The following is a 20468-nucleotide window of genomic DNA, read 5'->3' as shown; positions in this document are numbered from 1 at the left end:
CAAGTGATCATTGAGTAGAGAGTTGTTCAGTTTCCCCAAGTATGTAGATTTTCTGTTGTTTCTGTTGAATTTGAAGTCGAGTTTTAATCCATGGTTACCTGATAAGACACATAGGGTTATATCAATATTCTTATATCTTTTCAGGTTACTTTGTGACCAATTTTATGGTCTATTTTACAGAAGGTTTTGTGAAGTGTTGAAAAAAATGTATATTCTTTTATGTTTAGGTGAAATGTTCTGCAGATATTTGTTTGGTCCATTTGAATCATAACCTCTGTTAGTTTCATTTTCTCTCTTTAGTTTCTGTCTCGGTGACCTTCAAATTGCTAAGAGCAGAATGTTGAGGTATCCCACTACTAATATGTGGGGTTTGATGTATGATTTAAGCCTTTGTAATGTTTCTTATACAAATGCAGGTGCCCTTGCATTTGGGGTCTAGATGTGTGAACAGAGGAGCAGTCAACATGAGTAAGGAGGTATCACTATAGTAGGACATGGGCCATTAGTAATATGCCCAGGACTGGAAGAATTGGATAGTAGTAAATTCATTGTTAGGTTTTGGGGGAACCTCATAAAATATTCTGATTTCTATAGTGGCTATTCTAGTTTGTACTCTCACCCACAGCAGTAGATATGTCTCCTTTTTCCATATTCCCACTTAATTTGATATCATTTATGCTATTAAGAGCAGGTTAATTCTCAAGATCATTCCAACAGAATGACTGATGATTCTACCTGGCCTATGGGGTATTTACTGCAAATATGCCACAATAAATATGGAGTCAATAAAATCAGTCACTTATTTTTTTTTTGTTTGCTTTCTTTTGAGATATTCTTGGGATTGTAGCCCAGTTGGCTTGAAACTCACTGCCGCTCAAGGATTAGATTGTATTGGTTTGTTTTTTTCTTAATTTTTAAAATGATACATATTTATACTTTCACAAGAGATTAAATAGCATACAATAGGGCTGGAGAGATGACTCAGGGGTTAAAAGCACTGGCTGTTCTTCCATAGGTCCCGAGTTCAATTCCCAGCAACCACATGGTGACTCACAACCATCTGTAATGGGATCTGATGCCCTCCTCTGGTGTGTCTGAAAAAAGCAACAGTGCACTCACGTATAGAATAAATAAATAAATCTTAAAATTAACATACAATATATCAGAGTATAAAAATTCTCAATGACCATTTTTAGAGTTGGAATAGACTTTGTGGATAAAGAAATAAATTTTGGATCATTTTAGAAAGACAAAGAGAAGCTGAGAGAGGAAAAGGAATGAATGTTAGCTAAGAAAAAATATAGGAAGAAAAATGAAAGTATAAGTCTAGACATTAATAAGTATCTACATTTAGAATACTTATAGAGCAAACAATACCCAACAGGGGACTGAGAAAGAACATCTTAAAAAAACAGGAATCTGAACTTTACAAGAAACAGAAGAACAATATATGAAACACACTGTCACAGCTAGATACGTCAGTGCAAGAGATTTACTGTGGACCTCACATGTCCTATTTCACCTCACTGTGTGTCTCTAAAAGAAAAGTGGATCATGCTATGCATTGTTGCTCACCAAGCAAATACATCGGAAGTGTGTTTGGTGACGATGATGATTGCTGATAAATTACCCGAACACCTCAAAACAATTTTATAAGCAGAAATTGCCTGTAGCATAAAAGTAATCACTGTAACAAATGCAGGCTCTGTGGTTGATTTAAAAACCACTAGGACATCTGCTTGGCTGCTACCATAATTGGCTAGCAGCCTGTTGTTTTGTTCTGCTGGAAGAGGGACCTTGTGTCCTGTGGATATTCTCTGCCCTTGGTCCAGAGGGACTTAAGTTTCCATTAAATTACAAGCTCTATACACATACCCAGATGTGTATAAAGATCTTGCAACATTTCTTTAAATCATTCCTAACTGTTTTTCAAGTACTAAGTTTCTTTACTTCTTGGTCTGCAAGAGTTATCTTTTTGGGGATATCGCCAATGGTGTCCTTTAGTTTGTTATACCTTGTGAAATCTTTTTGTGAGAACAAAACTAAACAATTCTTTTCTTTTCTTCTTCTTCTTCTTCTTCTTCTTCTTCTTCTTCTTCTTCTTCTTTTTTTTTTTTTTTTTTTTTTTTTTTTTTTGCTTGATGGGTAAGGATTCTGCAATCCAGAAGAAAACCTGTGTTAAGAAATACTTGTTAAAAACACACATTCTCTCATATATGTCAAATTATCTCTGGATTACTTAATAATGCTTACATTAACATATCACTGTTTGCTAGCATCCCCATCAGACACAATTCCACTTAACTTTCTCTCTCACTTATTCTCATTTTCATTCACAGAATAGTGTTTCAACACTTGATCTGTGCCAGCCACAGTAGTTCCATGTATCCTGGTGGTTATCTAAGGACTTCTACAATTCCACAAAACACTTCTTAAATTAACCTTACCATTTCCCTCATATCAACCCATAATTGAAAGTCTATTTTACCCTCAAAATACATTTTCAAAAAATCCCTATGTGTTCCCTTTTGCTTTTGGTCAAGTTCTCCTTCTATCCAACCTCAGTTGCTTTTCTGGCACCCATTTCTACCTTTGTATCCACCAGTGTTGCTCTTAAAGACTTTATCAATGCAATTGAGATTTTATTATGCATTCCTTAGAGTCCTTCAAATCTCCAAAATACTTCAAAGGCTTCCTCTTGTTCCTAGAGTAGGCATAATCCTTACAGATTCCTATGCCATATTTTCTTACTTTTTCATCTTCTCTCTCATCCAGTATCTCCTCTGTGATTTTAGTTGTTTAAACTTGTCATGCTCCTTTCCCTCCACGGTTCACTGCAGTCACTGGCCCTCGTTTTAAAACACTTTCCTAATTGTTTGCTCACTAAAAGCTATTTACTTTTATACCTCAATTCATTTCCATCTTGTGTACACAATATATATATATATATATATATATATATATATATATATATATGTATATATGTGTGTGTGTGTGTGTGTGTATTCACTGAGTAATGAAATAGATCCACAGTCTGGCACCTAACTTATCACAAAAATGAATATGTTCATATGTACATGATGTTAAGATAGCCTCCTACTTTGTCAAAGAATAAATGACCACCTGATGAAAAAAAAGCAACAGTGTTTCTTGTGGCTCTGATGTCTTATGTTAATTGTTGACGAGGTTTTTGTAATTAGTGCTGATGAGGATGAAAGGGCAGATTAAATGGGATATAAGGCTATTGAATATTTTAAGCTTTGGGAAAATGCTGGAGAACTTAGTAGAAGTTGATCTTAATAGTATGTATTTCCTTCAATCCTCATTCTTAATAGTGAGCAAATAGGAAGGAATTTATTCTAAATATAATAGTTTAGGAACATCATACCATAACTTTTAAATGTAAGCAGAAGTTGTGACTGTTAGTCATAGTCAATGTGATCCTTCCCACACATGTGTTTTGTAAAATGACGAAATCCACTTATTTAATGTGGATCTTCCAGACATTCTACCGTGTGTGTAGTGAAACTATGTAAGTTCTCTTTTAAGTTTTCCAAGAAAAGAAACTTTAAAGTCAATTCAATGACACACATTTCCTCTTAATCACAGAACCTGGAAGACTGAGACAGGAGAATTTCTATGAGTTTGAGGCAAACCTGTTTACGTAAGTTCTAAGGCCTCGTGAGGTACAATGTAGTATTACAAAAATATGACTTTCCTTCAACAAGAAAAAGAATTAAGGAGAAAGGGTTGCAACAAAACCTTTGCCACAAGCTGATGTTTAGAAAAAGGATATTACATGCATGGCAGATTTGAGAACAAGTTAGGCAGAGAAATCTAATATGAAACATTTGCCACAATTCTCCTTTAAGAAATGTTTCTTAGGAAGGATGGATTTGAGTGTCACCATTTATTCCATGCTAAGTTGTAATATAAACCTACAGAAAACTCCAAAAGGAATTTGCTGACATAGTTAGCTATAAATTAGCCATCAAATATCTTTTGGATCCTATGTTCAAACTTAGCAAGCTGATAGTTATCCAAGGCTGTTTCTCAAAAATGTTTTTCTGAAACACACGTTAGCAAGGTTAATGTTTTAATATCTCAGTGACAATTATGCATTGTTTTCAAGTGGGTCAAGGAGTTTATGCCAATTTTTCCCTAGAAAACTACAAGCTGTTCCTTCCCTGTTACGTTGCTGAGCCAAGGATTTGACACAGTTCACCATGAACTCTCAAACAATGGACAAGGGAATACAAAGGAGGATATCTGTAGTTTAAATTTTTGGCTTGTCTGAAATGATTTTGAAAATGACGCTGTTGTCACTTTATGTGCTCAAAACATATCCAGCCAGATGTATTGATTAATGATTAAGGGAACTTCATTAATAACTAAAGCTTGCCAAGTGGAAGAGAAAGACATGTAGGAGAAAAGGATTTGTACAGAATTGGGAAGAAAGCTACTGCAATTTCAACATCGGAGTGACATTTTCGAGGTCCAGGAGGACTTCCTTGCTTCTTTGGGGTAAGATTTTCAGACAGAGATGAATAGTATGTGGTAATGTCCTGTGAGGACTCTTCTTTCAACAGCTGCTGAAGGTTAAACCATTCATTGAACAACAAAGCCCCTGGGGAGGGCTTTTGGCACTGACTGGTTCAAAGTTTTAGGTTTACAAACACTACAAAACAATCAACAGGTTAAATTGAGGTTACATTCATATTCTGTGGCGAAGTGTTGTTTTTGAAGCTAATACTTTAAACAAAAAAAACATCTCTGGTGATGCCCTGAGCACACGGAATCAGTGGTTATGTCCAGTGATGCTACACAGAGCCTCAGCACCTGTAAGTTCAACCCTTACTATTGATATTTTGCTTTCAATCATCCACTCCCCAGAAACTTATGCACATCAAACACTGAGCAAATAGGATTAGCTTATAATTCTTGGAAAGAACATTGAAATTTTCTATTTTTATTTGCAGAGCATAATCCATGCTTAGAGCCCAGGATGCTTGGAATGCTGTAGTTACTGGTAGGTTCCATACAGTATTCCAACTGTTTCCTTCAAATAAAATAAAAGTTAAGTAGTTTTTTTTTTGTCTAAATGGTAGGCACAAAAACATGCTTTTTATAATCATGAGTCATCTTGTATTATATTTTGGAATATATGTTTCAAACTTCACATCAAAAGTTCTTCCTGGTATTGAGAAAGAAAGTTGGCAGCTGAAATTCTTGATACTTGCTCACCCTTCTAGTCTATCACCTGTTAGCACTCAGACTGCCATTGGGGTGTTGTGACCAGAAACACTCCTCCCAGGTTAAGTCAGAGTCTTTAAAAAAGTTGTCAGAAGGAAATTCACACACATAAGAGGTGGCAGAGACCCCTCTACAACTGGAGATTACTGTCTTGTCTTTCTGTGTTTGTGCAGATTCAATGCTTCTGGAGCTTTCCTTGTATCTGAGCAGTTCTTTAGGGCATGGGTGACAGATTTCTATGCTTTCCCTAAGTTTGCTTAAACAAAAATAAATAGATTAATAGATAACTCTAAATAATCAGACATTGGAATTGCTCATAGAGTTACTAATCTGACAAAAGCTAAAGGACAGGTGAAACTAATGGCTAACACGTGACTAAGATACAGTCAAAGCTGCATGCTCTAGATATGCATATGAACTTCCTTTTAGCACTGTCCATATTTATGGTTTTTAGTTAATTTTCTTAACTGTAGAGTGCTCTTATAACTATTAAGTTATAAAGGCTCATCTGGGAATCAAAAATTGTTGTCAGTTACACACAGTAAAGTGCTAAGCAGGTGGACGTCTCTGCACATGAGACCTGTAGCTAAAATATTATGAGAGTATCGTTTTTAATGATAAAACAGACGGTAGGTTCTATTGGTTACAGCAGAGTTTCATGGAACTCTATGCCCTCTCCTCCCCTTAGTACCTTTTAAGGCCTTTCTAGTATTGAACTGTTAAATTAAAATACTTCTCTAAAAAGAATCAGAGCAGTATGTTGGTCTGACTGTGTTGGATTTTCTTGGCCTCTCTGCTTAGTTTGTTTAACTAAAGAGAAATAATTAATATATAGATTATTTACAAAGCTAGTGACGTATTAATAGAATCCATGCCATTATTTCATCAGAGTTTAACTTTAATCACAGAATATATTCAGATTGATGGTCAAGCTTTAATTCATATACCCACCAGCCATATTAAGCCCAACTGCCAAAAACAAACATTCAAAAGATTTTTAAATAACAGTAATTCAAACTTAAACACCACAGCCCACGAGTGGCACCATTCTGACTCGTTAATAGAGTTAAACAAGAATGACCAAACTATGACTAAAAACAGGGGAGAGCATACTAAGAAAGCTTACAACATAAACACTCACATTATAGGGACTGGTGTGTAATAGCTTCCCCAAGTGGCTGGAGCAAAACTCTGTTTGTTGTCTAAACTGAAATAAACTGTTGTGCTGCTTTCACAATTGCTTAAGAAAGTACCCAAGACTATCTCTTTCAAAGCAAAGGATAATCAGAAGGGAAGCACACTGACGAGTATTTCTGTATTTCATAAGCACAGGAGCTATTTCTTAAGGAACATAACAGGGTTTCAGCAGGAAGAGGATTAAGGGTTTTATTTTCCTCAACTGAGGCACAAAATGAGGGTGAACTTTCACGTTAGCTTTCATTTCATTTGGCTCAGGTGTCGGAGACCTATATTTATCTCCTAGTAGGCGTGGGTCTGAAGTGCTGGAATGCTCGGGATGTCAATGGCTGTCAGATGTCAGTATAACCTAGAAGATAAATGAATGGGTGAGACCCCGTGCCTCCTCCCAGAATTCTCAGCTGCTCCGCTGTGGAAATGGTATGTTTACTTTCTGTGTCTCCTTGAACAGTCTCCCTGAAGCCAATCTTAAGATCCTGTGACTGGGCAAGCAAGCTGTTCTAGAGGTTGGTGAGCAAAATTTTTATTTAGGAGTGTGGCTGTCTGTGTCTTTGTAGTTGATATCCTGTTATCTGTGAATTAATTATGTGAACTTTCTGAGGTGTGTGCTGTCTGGTAAAATAATTAATGTGCAATACTTCTCTTAAATTTTTTGCTTGCAGTTAAGGAGATAAAGACATTTTATTTTGAGCCCTTATTTTTATATTGCCAAATATTTCAATTTGTTCAGTAAGATTTCCTTTAGGGAATTTCATATTATTTTCTCTCTTTCTTTCTTTCTTTCTTTTTTTTTTTTTGAGAATATGTAGAAACAAACTTATTTTTGAATTTTATATTTCTTTTTATGTTCCTTTATATTTTCAAAATTTATGTTTCATGCCTAAATCATATTTTACATCTTACTGAAATTTGTTTATGTCTTAGGCCTTCTAGAATATTTTGGTCATATTACTCTAAAGCCATGAATTAGACTTTGTATTGTTTTGCTTTAAGGTTAAAGAAATAGTTTTTAAAAATAAGAGAAGAAGCTGAATGGTCATTGTTTACAGGCTCTGAAAATGTTTTCTGGCTTTGAGTCTCTCCTGACTTAGTGCATAAAAAATAATGGGAAAAACTCATAGTCTTAGCTAGTAAACTCCTAGAAAGACTGGGAAAGACATATTGATCATTATTGATCACATAATTTACATTGACTGTTGTGTCCCAGATATGTCCTTTGTGGGTCAGTGGAAGATCTGATTATGTAGCAGATATTTTTCTGCAGGTATGTTTCATGTACAGCCATGTAAACAATTCTAAAGTATCAACTTTCCATGAAGTAAACTCAATACTGTATTTTCTTATGGATTGAATGGCTGCTAGTGCAAAAATGGCAATTCATTCTGACTTCCCAATTGATTTTACAGAGCTTAGGACTGAATTAGATATATTTCTTTACTGGGAAAATGTCACTGGCTTTTTGTCTCTGGAGAATGGCTGTGTGGCATGAGTGCTTACTTCTGGCTGATTATTATAAAAGTATAAACATCTGTGTCCCTCTCTGGTTGGAAGGAATCTGGATCAAATAGAGACAAACAGGCCACCTGCCTTCTTCTCAGGTGTACCTAAGTAATACAAGTGGATTTGTGGATCAGTGAGACTCCTGTGAGTCTGAGAGGGGGAAGGAGAAGTACCTCTAAATGATGTACTCCAGAGGCACTAATTATTTGAAACTGGATCCTTTCAGGAAAGGGCAACAACAGCTTTGTAATGGACTGATCTGATAGCTTAGAAAAGAAATCACCTGGGAAAAAAAGCAAAAGCGACAAGCTCCAGATCTCTGAAGATTGTTTGTTGTTAAAGGAAAAAAAAAACCCTCTATTTCAAGTGTTGCAAAGTTAGTGCCCCAGGGAGGAGTGGGGTGGGCCATTCAGCTCATGACTGCAAAGACAAACTACGCCTAGGCAGTTGATGTGACTGAGGTTCACTGTGCCTCTGAGCTAACTTTTCATTTAGATGAATACTTTAAAATTTCATCAGATATTACTAGTGTCTATAAATTTACCACCATAGTTATTTCTGTTTGATGGAAAAAGTTACAAAATTCAAAATTAAGAATTTTTGTAAATTGAGGGCCTATGTGGGTCAACATCAGGTCTTTTATAGATAAATCATGTCTTCTATGGCTTCCAGGTTAGCATTTTTATGAGGTTCCCGACTATGTGAATGGGTGGCCTTCTGTTTCCTGTGGCTTCTCTTTGACTCATTCCTTCTGTTTGCTTGTTTTGTCCAATTCCAATGTGCTACTTTTTGTTTTATCTTTTGTATTATATGAATTATGTTATGTCATATTATTATCCTTCAGAATCCTGTTTGTTTCCTAGTGAGAGACAGAAAGGGAATGGATCTGGATGGGGGAGAAGGAGTAGGAAGGAGAGGATGTAGAAACCGTAGTCAGGATACATTATGTCAGGGAAAAATCCATTTTGAATAAAAGGAAAACATTGTTAAGGACAAAGAATTTCTGTAAATGGAGAGAAAAACTGTGTTTGCGAGTTACTGTGATTTTCATGATAGCATTGTTTGGAGGGAAGTTGTGGTGTACATTACTTTTTACAACTGGGTACCAGAAACAGTGTTTAGTCCTTGAAATCCTTTCTCTTATAAACAGTTCGTGAAAAACAGGAAATGGTCTAAACCTCTAAATGCACAGGAATGCAGAAGGAATTCTAAGTTCAGCAAAGAGTTCTCGTATACCATTTGTTTTGTGTAGAAATGCAGGAAGTAGCTAAGACACTGGAAGCATGTACACAGGGCTAAGAGTCACTACAGATCCTCCTCGTTTCTTTGTTGTTTGTCTTGAGACAGAATCTCATATATGCCAGGCTGGCTTCAAACTCATTATGTAGACAGAGGACATGGAACTGCTGATCTCTTTCTCTACCTCTCAATTGCTGGGATTCCATGTATGGGCTTCCAAGACCCTTTACGTGATGCTACAGATCAAATCCTGGGTTTTATGCACACACGCTAAGTGATCTGCTCTACCAAGTGAGCTATACCCTCAGCTCCAATAAGCGTTTCAAAGAGAGAAGAACAGGGTAAATTCCATTTTGTGTTCTTTACAAATGGACCATGTGCAAAATTATGTAGCAGTTTTTAGTTAGGTGCTTTGTATTCTCTACAAAATAGTTGACATTGTGATATGGCCAGAGACCTTTGTCACAGAAGCACTATGGTCTGAAAGAAGAAATGAGAGAAAACTGGCAATGGAGGGGACAGATGAGACAACCTGGCTGCATTCTTCAAGACCATGGCAATGGAGGGGACAGACGAGACAACGTGGCTGCATTCACCAAGACCATGCATGAGCATGAGCTGCTAGAAATATACTGCTTTGTAATTCAGTACCTCTAAGGTGTAAAAGTGTGATAAGAACAACTTATGACATTTATTATTGTTGTTGTTATTATTATTGTCCTTGGTATACATTTTCTTAAAATATTTCAAGTATAAATTTTATACTTTCAAATTTTTGTAGCAAATTCAAAAGAATATTGGGCCATAGAAGACATGTTGTTTGCACTTCCATTAGTCCACTGGTCAGGAGGCTGAGGCAATCTAACAGGCCACATATCCTGGGATACAGAATGAGTCTCTATGTGGACAAAAGAAAACTACCATCACCATAAAACAGACTATTAATCATCCTATCATGTTTAAATGTGATTTAATTAAGATCATTTCAATTAGATTACATTTTACTTAGATACCAGTTTTGTCCTTTCTGGAAAGTTTGTACTTTTCTATCTGAACTGTAATCAATGCACTTGCTTGATTTGATTCTGGGAAGTTGAGAAATGATGCAACAAAATCAGCTTTTGATACAATAATTCCATGGCTTAGAACCCCAAGCATCAAATGAGTAAACTAGTCGTTCTCGGATGTGATTTCTTGAGCATAAAGCAGCAGTATTTGGTGAAATTATTGTCTTTTAGACTCATTCATTAAACGAGTACTATGGTGTTTTTTTTAGGCAACGTAGAACACTAGAACATTATTAGACTGTCTTGGCCCCTAAGCATAACTAAGCAGTATCTTTTCATAAATTCTCAGCTTTGATAATATAGAATAAAACCTTCCAATGTAGCTAATAAACAAAAATAATGAAAACTTAGAAAGTATTTGCATGGCTTTCTTGTACTGTCCTCATAGACATTAGAACAAACTGCTGAAGGAAAGAATGATCAAACAAGCAATAGAAGCACATAAGAGCAGCATAAATCAGAATTGGGGCAGAGTTGTTTGTTTCCCTGCCTGATCAAACGTATGGCATCCCTTTTACAATGCTAGGGAACTTTGAGGAACAATGGAAGATAGTCAGTGCTGACAAGTTGGTGCTCTGGGTTGTGGAACTTGCCTGCATACACATTCAGACTCATTCAGAGATATAGAATGTTGCTCAGAGTACGTGCTTCTGGCTGAAATGACAGTCTCATAAAGGCAAGGTCCTTTGCAGCTGCACTTGCTTGAGTCAGCAGTATTTCAGTAACAAGCACCCACTAAATAGATTCTTTCTCATTTTAAAATATAACTAAAGATTTTCAAATCTTAAATATCACTAAGGACTATGATCCCTTAGAATAAATTAATTGTTTGAGTAATTTAAGAATGAGGTGCTTCCATCTCATTTTTAAATCTTTTAAAACTATTCATGTACATTATCCATAAAGCACAGAGATCTGTGAAATATTGTTGAATAAAGTATGGAGTTAGTTGTTAGTTGTTAGAGAATTATCTATTTCAGTACCTTTAGCCATAAACTAATTCTCTCTCTCTCTCTCTCTCTCTCTCTCTCTCTCTCTCTCTCTCTCTCTCCTGCCCCCTCATTCTTTCTGATTGGTAGTATCTTTTATAGGCATTTATTCATTTGCTTTCATTTTTTGGATCCACTCAAAATTAGTTCTACAATTTAGTAGAAGAATGTTCTACAATTTTCCTGTGCTTCTTATGGGCACCTCATCCTTACTGAACATTCACCAGTGATTCTGTCCACAAGTTCATTCATTAGGCCAGCAATGTCTGAGTCCTTTTTGGCTTCTTGTATGCAAGACATAGACACTCTTTCTTCTGTGCTCAGTTTTCTCAACTCCTTTTGCTATATGTACCTTTCTCAAGATAAAAATCAATGGAAACACTGAAATCAATATTTCTTATTGTTTATCCAAAGATATTCTTAAGGATTTATTGGCTTTTTCCCATGTCTAGTTGTGATTTTTCTTGCTTTTATTTTGTGAGTTATCCCAGTTTGTACAGTCAACGATCTTTCTGGCCTGGCCACATTCTCGTCAACATTTTTCTGGGTGTAATTGCTATGGCTGACTAATAAAAGCGCTCCAACTATCACCTATTTCTTATTTTCTTTCTTGGTTTCCTTGTATCTCCATTGGAAAGCAACATAACGTTTACTCCTTCTGCCTCCCATGCTTCTGTGTGTAGCATCCTTGCCCTGCTCTCTGTGACAGTGTAGTGCAGCACTTTGTTTTATCAACCAACACCAGGAAACAGAAGCATAAGCAAGGGAAACAAAGATCTTTACAATGCAGGGTAAACATAAAATAGTTGATCATAATCATCCTATTATCTTTCCTAAGCCATTAATATTCCTTTTGAGTGTCCAGGATGCACTTTGCCTCCTCAAATCTCCCATACACAGCTTCTGTACATAGTAACAGGGAAGCATTTCTGAAACAGAAGTTCTGTAAACAAAAGCAATTGAATCAATCTGAATGCTCTTTCATTAAAAGAAAATGCTTAGTGGTTATTTTCCATGGCACAGAAACGAATCTCAGTTGGTTTTATAAGACTTAGGGATAGAAATCTGATTTCAACTATTCTCTAATGCCTACATTTTTTCCCTTCAAATTCATCAAATATTAGTACTGAGAATGAGTCTGTATACAGTTTTAAATCAATGTCTACTGACTTTTGCAAAGAACTCAGACTAATAGACTTTAAAGTGCTTTTATACACTCACTGAGGGAGACTAGAATTCTCTTTCCAGTTTTCACATTATCTAGGCCTACCCTTTCGCACCAACCCATCTCCTAAGGAATCTTATCCAAAAATCATTGTTTGATCTTCATCTCATACCTCTAACCATCTCCTAAAAGTTCTACTCAGGTATCTCTATGTCTAGTGCTTAAGTTTCAGATGCTGGTATGCGGCATGTTGACTCAAAACTATCTAAATACTTTCAATATACATGCATGCCATTCTGAAATTTCATGATGACTGTGTTTCCATTAAAAATAAATGAGAAATAAGCCCCTAAATCTATGTGCCTTGCTGTATTTTATTCCGTCCTAGCCATCAGTAGAACATGTAATTTATATTCTGTATATAAATTATACTCTGTAAATTCTTATAAATAAATAGGTGAAATATGCTATTTGTCTACATTGGATAACCACAAAAGAATGTGATAACAATTATGCAAATGATTAGTATTTAATGAAAATCATTATAAATAATTGGTTAAAGTACCCTTTTTATTACCATTTTATATAGATGTAAGCTGAGATCTTCCAAAGCCCTTGGGTCTGTGAATTTGGGCAAGTTAGTAAAACCCTTTCTTTGTGCCTCTGCTTCTGTACTGTAAAACTGGGTAATAAATGTACCAATTTTATAGGGTAATGCTACAAAATTAGTGTGTGTGTGTGTGTGTGTGTGTGTATATATATATCTTATGCCAGTGACTTTCATGTATTAATTGATCTAACAGCCTAAGTACAATTTTATACTGAATTAAAAGTACTAAATATTAATATTATTTTAAACGATTAAACAAAGAGATCAAAAGACTGAGTTAGGATTCTGCATCTAGAAAACATGTGTTCGCTTTAAACTCAGACAGTATTAACCTGATATTTTTTCCTAACTTTTTCTCAGTGTCAGTGTTACCTCCTTTAATCTTGTTAATCAGTCCTCAAACCTGGGATAGTTCTTCCAACTAGCTAATGGCGGGCCATGGCCCAGCAACCAATTTCATTGTCATGGTGTTCCATGCCTTACCCATATTTCTGAAACCTTTCCCAATGTCTTCTTCCTATACCACGTGCCAAGTCAGGTCTGCATTTCCTTCCTACATTCTTTAGTCGCTTACCTCCAACTGGTTCTGTTCAATGGCTGTTCTATTCTTTGACTTAAATATGATAGAATGAAACTTGTTTACTGAAGGAAATTTGCAGTACTGGATGCTATTACATGGCCCAAGATGTCTTTCATGCCTATTATCTTAGTGTTTTGTACTTTTAAAACTCATACACCATACTAAAACCTTACCAAAACCATGCTTCTCCTGTTATATAGTCTTCTGATGTATGCTTTCTTATGCTTTGAAAAGTCCTCTTTGCCTCCTACCACACCTCACTCTCCCCTGTCTCTGGACTTACTTTCTACAGTCCTCAATATGTCATGGATCCCTCTGACAAAGGTGCCACAGCATCTCTTTCAGCTTTCTCTGGCATTCGCTCTCAACACCTGGGAACATCTGTCACGTTCTAGTTCAATCAGTGACTTAGGACGATACCCTTCAAGTTACCTGTGATCTACTTGGGAGGATCCCAGGCTTATGCTTATTTAGATCCAAAATAAAGTCCAGGATCATCTAAATGAGGTCTTTAATTTCTGTAATCACAGCACTGGAAAGGCTCAAACAGGCAACAGGCAGATAGTCAGGAGATTTGAGTGTAAACAACAGAAGGAGATTGTATTTTTAAAAACTAATAGTTCAGGGACTGGAGAGAAGAGTCACTGGTTTAGAGTACTTGTTCTTCTTCTGGAGAATCTGGGCTTAATTGCCAGCATCTACATGACTGCTCACAACTGTCTGTTACTCAGGTTTCAGTCATCCAGTGCCCTATTCTGGCCTGTGTGGGCACCACACACACACACACACACACACTGTGCAGGCATATATAGAGGCAAAATGCGCATACACATAAAATGATAAATAAATAGACAATATTATTTTAGAAAAAGAGAATAAAAAACAAATTCCAAGCAATAGTAGGAGTGTAAAGTTTACATATATTCTGCCAATTTAAATAAGAAATAACTTAAAAGGCACGATAAAAGCCTCAGAACCAGAAAATGAAACTAAGATCAGACGGGTTTGAGACAGCATTTGTGTGTGTGCTTGGTGCCTGTGAGGAGAGGTATATCAGAATATGGCTTGGGTTGCAGGCATGACTAGCCAGCAGGTGCTTGCAATGTAGGCCAAGGGTTGAGGGCAAGATAAGATTAGAGAAGGACATGTATGCCCAAGGAGACCATGCTCTGAGTCTGAGATAATTTTAAATGTTTCCAAGCTATTAGGGATTGAAAACAAACATAGGACACAAAGCAGTGAGGAAATACAGCTGATTTGACAGTAGATTAAGCAGACTAGGCTTAGTATATTATATCTCAAAAACCAGTAAACATAGAGTATAAACTTGGCCCCCATAATGCCTGCTTTAAAATCATTATTATAATTATAATGTAACAATATTGCCACCGTTTGCTTTAAAAAAAAAAAACTAAAAATTTGTGCCTGTGTTTACTACCACACAAGTTATTTAAGATTTTAATTTCTTCTAAATATGGAGTCTGTCCATTTCTTCTTTAAATGCTATTCAAAAGTCATTATTATGAGTTTGCTTGTTATTAGCTGGAAGGATCTTTTGTTCTCAAACCATATTATAGTCTTCTGATGGATATTCCTATAAGAATAACAGAATATTGTTGTTACATTGTGACCAGGATTTGTCCCTTGAGTGATGCCTTGCTGATATAGATGAACAATTCCTGACCTTTTTTTGAAACAGTACTATGAAAAAGCTCTAAGGTGTTGCATGGCCCCTGGGTAGGTAACCTCTCTCCCAGTCTCTTTCCAATAACCTCTGGATTTCTAACAATACTTTTCCTCTTAGTACAGGGTTTTCCTTTTTAGAAGGTACATTTAGATTTCTTGAAAAATTTATTTATTTATTTATTTATTTATTTATTGTGAAGAAGGCATCAAATCCAATTACAGATGGTTGTGAGCCACCATGTGGTTGCTGGGAATTGAACTCATGACCTCTGGAAGAGCAGCCGGTGCTCTTAACCGCTGAGCCATTTCTCCAGCCCTTTCTTGAAAATTTTTAAAGCTTATGCTTCCAAACATATCAGAGCATTTGGAATCAAGCACACTTAGGCTCCCTGTTAGTACTGTCTTTGCTGACTACAGGAAAACATCTGTGATGAGCTCGTTAGTTACTGCAAGGAGGTAAGATATAGTATGTGAAAGTGACGGTGATGCAGTGAGAAATTGTGTTGAGTGATATTTTTCCATCACTGTAAAAAAAAAATACCTAAGTTTATCAAGTTAAAGGGGAAATGACTTCATTTGACTGATGCTCTACAAGTTCCATTATTTCTAGACTTGCAGTGAGGCATTATAGAAGAGCAGCATAGGGTGGTACCCAAGGGGAGGAATTTGTAAGCATGGGACTACGAAGAGAGGAGAAATGGGGTTCTCAATCAGGATGTTAAGCACATTTTTAAAAAGTTAATTTGCTGGAGCAAATGTGGAGAGAAAGAGGCATAGGAAAGGGAGAAGAGGAAGCCAGTTCCCTGCTTCTTACTAATTCTGTCTTCTAAAGTTTCTAACCCTTCACAATATCCCTTGAATTATGAATGCATGAATAGATTAATCCATTCATGAATTTAGGGCCCTCATGTCTTAACCACCTCTCAAGTATCCCAACTGGAAAACTGATTCATAAGACAATGTTTTCAGCACATGAACTTTTGGTTTCCATTAACATCCAAACAACAACAGAAGCTCTGCAATAAAAAAAAAATTGTGGTGGTAGATTTGTGAAGGAATATAAAGTATGAGAGCTGAAGTAGAAGGTGCGACAAGGCAATTTTATGTTTGTCTTAATCTTCTCTAGGCAGAGGGGAGACTAGAATGATGCCAACGCTGTAATTGATAGGAAGCAATTGTCACACCATGTGAAAAAGAATCATGGTTTCTGTGCTTAGATGTGCATAATTTCCCTGTGTTAATGTATGATTATAGAGTGGTTTTCTTTAGCATCTATTCATTATTATCTCAGAGAGTTATTATCTAAAGAAGAACACGAAAGCCATTGTGAATGCCAGACCATGTCTACTGACAGGACTTGTTCATCTCCCACAAGTTGTCTGTTTTCCATAACACTCTTCAAACTTACTTTATAAAGTCTATACATAAATCCAATTTCTACAAGTTTTATGTAAGATTCTAACAAAGTTCCTTCTGTAATTTCCTACCTAGCCCAAAAGATAGACAGAACACACTGGATAGTTTAACAGGAAATGTCATTGTTTTGCTATGAGTGTGATTGTTAAGAAGCATGAAAGATGACCAGTCACTATATAACTTTAACACACACACACACAGTATAATAAAACTGGTGCAAAGAAAGTAGTATTTGCTTTCTAGTTCTATATTTATGTATTCTATCAAAAGCTATTTTGATTAAATTCACAGTTTCCCCTTCATTTTTGATGATAACATCTAAACAAATAAAATGTCATTCTTTCCGTTCAAGGTTTAGCCTCTCCCAGGATGACAGTTCATCGTTACTACCTTCAAGTCAAACATATGACTCTATTTCATAAAACCTGAAATAATTATTTATTGTACAAAATACTGCTGATTACATTTTTATTATAACTTCAAAACAATGTAATTATATCCTTTTCTTTCCCGTTTCCTCTCTCCAGTGCCTGTCCTGTTCCTCTCCCTCTAAGCTCTCCCACCTCTACTAATGCTCTCTCAAATTCATGCCTTATTTTTTTTTTTGATTTTATTGTCTCACATTACATTTCCATAATTATATAAATATAATCTGATGACTACTCTCTACAGTTTCATATGTGTTCGTTGTATGCACATACATGTGTATGCATGTGTTTTGTTGGTGTTTGGGGCATATATGTATAGAATACTATTTTTAAATTTAAAGATGCTCAAGCCATGGGTTTATTTATATCCAATACAACCCATAATTGCATTTTTAATGCTTTACTCTAATTGTTTCAATAAAAGGTTAAAGAATCACATGTTGATTATTGAGTTGACATTTTGTTAGTAATAATATGAGTATTTTAAGTAACTATGTAAATTCTTTGCTTATATTTACTCTTCATTTCTCCAGTGTCTTAACAAGCTTTTTCTTCAATCATTATAGCAGTTTCCAACTGTAAATTTGGGACACGATAATTCTTGAAGAATCTCCTTGTTTTGTACTTGGTTCAGTTGCTTTCATTCTTCTATTCTTTCGTTCTCCCTCTTTCATCCTATATATTTAAATAATCGTGATATATTTATGTATTGTATACCCTTTCTCTAATAAGATGATTTAAACATTTGCAATGAAGCCAGAAGTCTATGTAATATTCAATGCTTCCCCTTTAGGAGGTTGGAGCAGGTTTGAATTCTGTTTTCAGATCCCAGATGATATAAAAAAATGATGCATACCCCTGCTTATTGTTCTTTGGCCTTGGGGAGGGACTCTGTCTCTTGACTTTTTCTTCCAACTGACTCTTATTCCTCTATCTCCATCCAACAACACCCCCGACCTTACAGTTATATTAAGTTGTATTGAGACACTAAACTACTGTCCCTATTCTACGACACACTGAAGTTAAGCATTTTTAGCTAAATCTATTCCTGTTATCCAAACTGAGAAAATGGAAGAATCAGGGTATTATTTGTATCATGACACTAAGTGAAGCCTTAACGTCACCTTTCATTGACTCGGCTGCATGTTAGCTTTACACTGTCTGTCATTCCAATCAGTGCTAGTGTACAGTAAGTGCTAAGACCTCTCTTTTGACCTTCAGTTTTTTTAATCTACCTTTACTGAGACTGTTGCTTCATTTCTTATCCAGTTCCCATTGCTTCTTTTTTCTCTATCCCAGCTGATATATCTCAAAGTGTCCTCAGAACTGGTTAGGAAAAGGATGTCTCATACGTATGATAATGACACTTGAGGTTTGCTTTTTTATTTTACGGTTCTTTCTGTTGTCACTTTGAACATCAAGCATATTCCCAGGTAATCTACACTCTGTCTAGACTAAGCAAAATGTATTTTTTAAAACTGCCTACATGTTTGAGTTCAGGACGTCATGTGGTTTCGGTGTTATTGCATTAATCTGAATAATCTTCCCTCTTTTCTCCTTCAGAGTTACAAACTCATATCCTGTTGACTTTCTTTTCTTAGAATTACTTACTAGTGCTATTAATGCTCTCAGCATGAAGTTCAAACTTCTTAGAATATTGCACAAGGCACACACAGTTCTGGTTGGCACTCATTTTGCTAGCTTCTTGTTAGTTTTCCAAATGTGTCACTCCCTTCCTGCTTCTGAGATTACACATTCCACCCTGATGTCTTTTCTTCCTTTTGTGTTACTAGCGAACGTGTGCTCATGAACTGAAACAAGTTCACTGTTTTATAATCGATCTCCTCTCATCAAACCCAGTATCTTTTAAAGACTATTTTCTTTTCTTTGAATTCTGGTGCCTGTTCCTTCAGAGATTTCTTGCTTCTTAATGTGAAATTGAACATCTGTTTCCTTTTTATAATTCTCTCTTTTAAAAGCTTTACAAAATTGCTTTATAAAAATCATGATGTTTCCCCAATGGCTATTTTCAAAGGTAAAACTTGCATATATATGGTATGGGCTGTCTTTGAACTCAGACTTTCTGCAGCACAATTGTTTCATGACCTCAAATAAATTCTGCATCTTCAGCATCTCCTTTGAAAATGAGCATGGAAGAACCCTATGATTGAGGTTTGGCAAACCAAGTAAGACATGGGAAATTTGAAACTTTCCTCAACAGAAAAGGAAATCTTTGTGATTACATTAAGACATCAAAATACAAACATTTTCATTTGTATCTGTTGTCTTCATTGACAACTCTGCCTCTAATACATGCCATATAAACTAGAACTCCTCTGCATCAAGATGAGTCACAGAAATTATAATTCTGCCTCACATTTCTGTATCCATGTTGGCCTTAAAAACTTCTTTGTCTTCGTCTAGCTGACGGGAGGTGTTAAGACTCCTCATTTGCAGGAGATGCTGCATTTGTCTTCCAGAAGAATTTGTACAGAGCCTGTGTTTAGTGGTCTGTTAGTTTTCTCTTCAGCATAGATTCATGCAATTATGTCCGTGAAAGTGTCTCCACAAACCACAAGTCAGTATATTTGAGGAGTTTCTATATATTTGGACTTGTGAAGTGATCTAAAAATAGCACAGCATGGAAACTCACTAGGCCTCCTTATATATCTCCATCTATGGGCTTCCTCATTCATGCCATGTGTTACACTTATATATCTCCAGCTATGAACTTCCTTATTCATGCCATGTGTTACATCCTTTCTTATAAGCTGGAAACTGTGAGGCATTCCTCTAAGTTCTCATCTAGTCTAGCAAATTCACACTATTAACCCAATTTGCAACCAGTTAGTAAACATAGGAAGAAAATGTCCCCGTGGCTATGAACTAGTATGTAAAGCTTGGAAGAATGTGTGGGAGAGAGCTTTCATTAAAAAGGTTTTGAGGCTATCTCCATGTAGATAGTGGTACCAAAGTTAGGATTTTGCCCATCACTTTGTGCATCATTCACTGAAATGCTGAGCTGGTTAAAGGAGATTCATTCACCAAGTAGTCATAGAAAAAGAAATCTCAAATCAATTTCCAGAAAAAAGTGTTTAGAAATGTTTATGGGACCAAGCACCAAGGTTGTACAAGGAGGCAAGGAAAAATAATGTAGTGTGTCTCTGTGGATATAATCAAACTTCATGCCTTTCACTGGAAACTCAGAAGATAGACACTCTAGAGTACTCTAATGGTTGGAGTTACATCAAAAAGACACATGTCTACATTGTACTTTCTCAGACTCAAGTATAGAGTCGGTCATTTCTAATGGACAATAGCAACCCACAAGATGTGAG

The 20468-nt window shown here is 36.0% G+C and overlaps 1 protein-coding gene and 1 long non-coding RNA gene across 7 annotated transcripts in view; one reads left to right on the top strand and one right to left on the bottom strand.

Annotated features, from left to right (window-relative positions):
- The window catches only part of LOC143434437 (uncharacterized), a 59182-nt gene that overhangs the window by 26304 nt on the left and 12410 nt on the right, over positions 1 to 20468 (bottom strand). For all 3 annotated transcript variants that reach the window (XR_013103908.1, XR_013103907.1, XR_013103906.1), the window contains exons 3-4: positions 2015 to 2173; positions 1 to 98 (exon numbers count right to left, since the gene is read on the bottom strand). This is a non-coding gene — a long non-coding RNA (uncharacterized LOC143434437). The remainder of the gene's footprint in view (positions 99 to 2014; positions 2174 to 20468) is intronic.
- Cd36 (CD36 molecule (CD36 blood group)) overlaps positions 6716 to 20468 on the top strand; it is an 86789-nt gene continuing 73036 nt past the window's right edge. For 2 of the 4 annotated variants that reach the window (XM_076913141.1, XM_034518731.2), the window contains exon 1: positions 6716 to 6870. The gene's annotated coding sequence lies outside the window, so the exon portion shown is untranslated. Of the gene's footprint in view, positions 6957 to 20468 lie in introns of all 4 variants that reach the window. The other 2 variants (XM_076913140.1, XM_076913138.1) reach the window with 2 other exon arrangements.

The sequence above is a fragment of the Arvicanthis niloticus genome, chromosome 15 (genome assembly GCF_011762505.2).
Source record: "Arvicanthis niloticus isolate mArvNil1 chromosome 15, mArvNil1.pat.X, whole genome shotgun sequence".
In the NCBI taxonomy this organism is placed as follows: Eukaryota; Metazoa; Chordata; class Mammalia; order Rodentia; family Muridae; genus Arvicanthis; species Arvicanthis niloticus.
The sequence above is the reverse complement of the archived record's forward strand: the minus strand, read 5'-3'. Positions and strand labels throughout refer to the sequence as shown.